Source organism: Pristis pectinata, chromosome 34 (genome assembly GCF_009764475.1).
Source record: "Pristis pectinata isolate sPriPec2 chromosome 34, sPriPec2.1.pri, whole genome shotgun sequence".
Lineage (NCBI taxonomy): Eukaryota > Metazoa > Chordata > Chondrichthyes > Rhinopristiformes > Pristidae > Pristis > Pristis pectinata.
The window spans coordinates 14,094,942-14,100,450 of record NC_067438.1 but is presented as its reverse complement, the minus strand read 5'-3'; positions in this window follow the sequence as shown (position 1 = coordinate 14,100,450).

Here is a 5,509-nt window from a genome sequence, read left to right as displayed (position 1 = left end):
TTTTCCAGCCACTAGTGGCGACTGAGCACGTAGGCGGAACTTCACCAACAAGCAATCAGTGTGAGAGTTCATCATCCAATCAGAATAAAAATATGATTTTTCATCACCGGTTGTCAAGCAGTCTTGTTGGTTGGTCTCTGACCAGCACCCAACTCTTGGCTCCAATCCACAGGTATAGTGAATAAAATAGACACCACGGGGTTGGATAGGCAAGGGTTGAAGTTAGCGCTTTGTTCTTATAATGCAAACTGCTCATGAAATTCTGTTATGATTGAGGAGAACAATAAATCCGTTTCTATATCACAACTAGATTCATTGCAGGGTAGAGCACGAAGGAGGAAACCAAAAAATAATGAAAGTCTATGAAGTAATGATATTATAACAAAGAACATAGAACAGTACAACACATGAACATGCCATTCCCCCCACGATATCGGTACCGACCACGATACAACACTAAACTAAAGCTATCTGCCTGCATATGATCCAGATGCCTCCATGGCACGGTAGTGTTGAAGTTAGCGTAAAGCTATTACAGGGCCAGCGACCCGGGTTCAATTTCGGCCGCTGACGGTAAGCAGTTTGTACGTTCTTCTCGTGACTGCGTGGGTTTCCTCCGGGTGTTCCCGTTTCGCTCCACACTCCAAAGCCGTACGGGCTTGGAATCTGTGGGCATGCTATGTTGGCGCTGGAAGCGTGGCGACACTTGCGGGCTGCCCCCAGCACATTCCACGAGAAAGACTTATTTCACTGTGTGTTTCGATGTACATGTGACTAATAAAAATTGTTGTTATTATTATGTTATTATTATATTCATGTGCCTGTTTAAAAGACTTTGAACGCCACTGTCATACTGTATTTGCTTCACCCACCAGGCCTCGCAGCGCATTCGAGGCACCTACCACTCTTTGTGTAAAAAATAACTTCAGCACGAGCATAAACTTCAAACTTTCCCCTTCTCGCCTTGATGTATGGCAATTGGTAGTTGACGCCTTACTCAGGGGAAAAAGACATTGACTATGTACGATAGCTATGCCTCTCATAATTTTAAAAACTCTAACAGGCTTCCTCATAGCCTCCGATACACCAGAGAAAACAATCCAAGTGTGTCCAACCTCTATTTATAACTAATACTCTCTAATCTAGGCAGCACGCTGGCGAATCTCTTATGCGCCCTCTCCAAAATCTCGGCACTTTTCCTGTAATGGGGCGAACAGAACAGCACACAATACTCCAAATGCGGCCATCAGCTACAACATGACTTTGTGACTCGTATAGTCAATGCCCTTACCAATGAGGGCAAGCATGCCATGCGCCTTCTATACCACCGTATGGATTGTCACTTTCAGGAAGCTATGGACTTGTACCCCAAGATCTCTCTATCATCAATGCTCTGAAGGATTCTGCCATGTGCTGCACACTTTCTGCTGACATTTATCTTCCCATAGTGCCAACACCTCATACTTGACCTGATTAAACTCCATCTACCATGTTATGTCCATTTATGCAGTTGGAATCTAGCCTCCTGTGTCATTCGAGAAACTTATGCACTGTACACCACTCTACCGTTTTTTGCATGATCCGCAAACTTACTACATTTACGTTTACATTTACATCTACCTTTTCGTCTCATTCATTTATACACATATATATCACAAACAATAGAGATCCCTGCGGAACACCACTGGTCATCTCCAGTCAGTTTAAAACCCCTCCACCACTACCCCTTGTCTTTGAATCCAATCTACCAAGTTACCACGGATCCCATGCATCGTGATGTTTTGCATCAGCCTACCATGAGGGACCTGAACAAATGCCGTACTAAGGTCAATGTAAACAACATCCACTGCCCTACCCTCATCAATCATTTTGTCACCACCTCAAAAACACAATCACGTTTCTAAGACTTTCCTTCCCCTGCTTAAGGTCATGGATTATGCCTGATAACCCCATGTTTTTGCAAATGTGAGTCATTCCTATCCCTGACAATGCTCCCCTGTGGCTTTCCGACCAGTGATGTGAGCCTTACCAGCTTATCATTTTCTGGATTATCTCTATTGCCCTTCTTAAACAGAGGATAGACGTTAGGAAATGTTCAGTCTTCTGGTACCTCGCCTGAGACTGGAAATAATAGAAATATATTTTTCAGTAAGAACATATGAACGTAAGAAATAAGACCAGGAGTAGGCCATCTAGCCCGTCGAGCCTGCTCCGCCATTAAATAAGATCATGGCTGATCTAGCCGTGGACTCAGATCCATCTACCTGCCTCTTCCCCATAACCCTTAATTCCCTTACTATGCAAAAATCAAACTAACAGTTTCCTAATTACATTTAATGAGATAGTCTCCACTGCTTCCCTGGGCAGAGAATTCCACAGATTCACTGCTGTATGGGAAAAGAAATTTCTCCTCATCGCTGTCCTAAATCTATTCCCCCGAATCTTGAGTCTATGTCCCCCAGTTGTCGTTTCACCTGCCTGTGGAAACAACCTTCTTGCCTTCATCTTATATATCACGTTCATGATTTTATATGTTTCTATTGGATCCCCTCTCATTCTTCCGAATTCCAGCGATTATAGCCCCAGGCGACTCACTCGCTCCTCAAAGGCTAAACACCTTATCTCCAGAATCAACCCAGCGAACCACCTCTGCACCGGCTCCAAAGCCAGTGTATCTTTCCTCAAATAAGGACACCAGAACTGCACGCAGTACTCCAAGTGCGGCCTCACCAGCACCCTGCACAGTTGTAGTATAACCTTCCTGCTCTCAAATTCAATCACTCCAGCAATGAAGAGCAGCGTTCCATTTGCCTTCTTGATAACCTGTTGCACCTGCAAACCAAACTTTTGTGATTCATGGACAAGCACTCCCAAGTCCCTCTGCACAACAGCATGCTGCAATCTTTCACCATTTAAATATGATCTGATCTTCCAGTTTTCCTTCCAAAGTGGATGACCTCACTGTAACCAATATTGTACTCCATCTGCCAGACCCTTGCCCACTCACTTCACCTATATATATCTCCCTGCAGACGCGCCGCATCATTATATCTTTCTGCAGACTCGCCGTGTTCTTAAATCTCTCTGCAGACACTCCACAATCTGTATCTCTCTGCCGACAGTCCGCATCCTTATATATCTCTGAAGACTCCGCACATCAAGGCTCTCTTGCTTTTGTCAATAACTTAGGATAGATCCTATTAGGCCCTGGCGACACATCCACCTTAATGTTCTTCCGTAAACCCAACATCACCTACTTCTTGATCTTAATATGTGCTAAATTATTAGTTTACCCCACATTAATCTCAAGAAACATTTAACTATTGAGTTCTTATAATGGGCTATTAAAAGCACATTTGGACATGGACACTGGGCAGAGCATGATGCTCGGCATGGGCTGGACACATGTGCCGGGCAATTTAGCGAGGACATATCTACTGAATCAGATATTAGGAGACATTAGACAATGGAGAAAACGATTAAATTCTTGAAGCAAATCTTCCGCAGGAAATCTCTGGAAGGATATTTCGTTGCTGATTTGAGAAACAAGCACAAGTAGGAGTTATCCTCCTAGCCTCAAACCCACTGCAGGGAGCTGATTTTGAAACCGATGATTGTAATGTCAATTGCGAAAATGTTTATTGTGTTCCCTTCTACTATAATGAATGATCTTTGATGTCGGAGATTAGAAGATTTTGTGTGCATGTTTCGGTAAAATTATCAATCTTTATATTCTACATTTGGTGATCAGGTGATACAGTGTTAAAATCGTTTTAAAATCAGAAGAGAGGTGGCGTCATCTTGCAGATAAACTGCTAGTATTAAAGGAATGAAGACATGTCAGGGCACTACATCACTCAAGACCAGGGTAGGCGATTTTCACAACAGACCAGCCGATTAACTGGTGCATTGTCTACGGTTTTATCACCTGGACGATTTTACTGTCCCTTAACGACAGTGAAGAGAAATATTGCGTGGGAATGAAAAAGAAATTTTAACTTGCAGCACGACTCCTGTGCCGGCAATTTAAAATTTCTCAGGGTTCCCATTGCTGGCAGCAGAGTTGGTACTCGTCATTGCACAATCCGCTACCCCAGAAATATACCTTTCAAATGAAGGTGCTGAGCTTTATTTCGGCTGCTCCAGCAATTAAGGTGCAGGATATAATTTAGTTCCAGTGTCATGCATGAAGATAACTTATATGTAGATACCACGAGTATAATTCAGAGAAGTCAAACAGGGGAATCCCAAATGGTACAAAGGTGGCAATGAGAAGAACAGCTTAGGTGGCCTGTGTGCGAAGTGGCAGCTAAAGGGCTTTGGATGCAAACAGAATTGCCCAAATGGCTTTCATCTGAATCAGAAATTCAGCCTTCATTCAATAGATACATTTTCAACTCCGCACAACATATTCCGGACTTTATTTCTTATATGCCTTAAATTATTAATTTAGCAATTAATTAATTTTCAGTCATTAATACATGAAAATAATTTCGTCTTTTCTCCAAAATATAGCGATTTTTCTTACACTAAGGTTAACTGCACAGTTTTTCCATAAGCGTGATCCTATCTGAAATGAAGACATCTTAATTCCTTGCCGCTTTAGACTGTTATTTATTTCTTGAGCTTTTTGAGTTTTCGCCCCTCCTACTTTTCTGAGAATTTACGATTTACTTTAAACCATGGAGTCATACAGCACGAAAACAGGCCCTCCGGCCCAGGGAGTCCGTGCCGACCATGAAGCACTTATCAACACTAACCTCATTTCACTCGTCCCACATTCCTAACAATACATCCTCCAACCTCCAGGTTCTATCACTCACCCATACACCAGGGGAAATTTGCAGTGGTTAATTAATCTACAAACTCGCAAGTCTTTGGGATGTGTGAGGAAACAGAAGCATCCGGGGCAAACTCCAGACAGACTGGACCAAACGTCAGGATCCAACATGAGCCTTCAGGAAGCAGCTCCACTATCTGTGCCACTGTATTCTCCGTTTTCATTCGACACAAAAATGAATACTGTAGAATTGCTAATGTGGGTCAAATAGCAGAAAGATTATGTTGGAAGAATAAGTTAATCACCGAGGATGGTCAGTTGGGGGGACACCTTGTCTGAACAAATTGACTGAACTTCTCAAAGCAGCAAGAAATTGTATTGGTGAAGGCAGTGTAGTTTATGGAGCCACAAGAGACTGCAAATGCTAAATATGGAGGTAAGAAAGGAGGAACTCAGCAGGTCAAGCAGCATGTATGGAGGCATAAGATTAGTTGAAGTTTCAGTTCGAGACTCCACATCAGGACGGAGTGTGTAAAGGGAAGATAGCTGGTATAAATACATGATGGGAGGGGTGAGGCAGGAGCTGGCCATCTCTTGCCAACTCCTGCCTCACTCTCCCGATCACCTCTGTATACTGGCTATTTCCTCATTAGATTGCAGATATCTTCCCCTTTGATCGCCCCCGAAAATGAACACCTTGCCAGCATTATCTCAGCATTACTTTTTTCT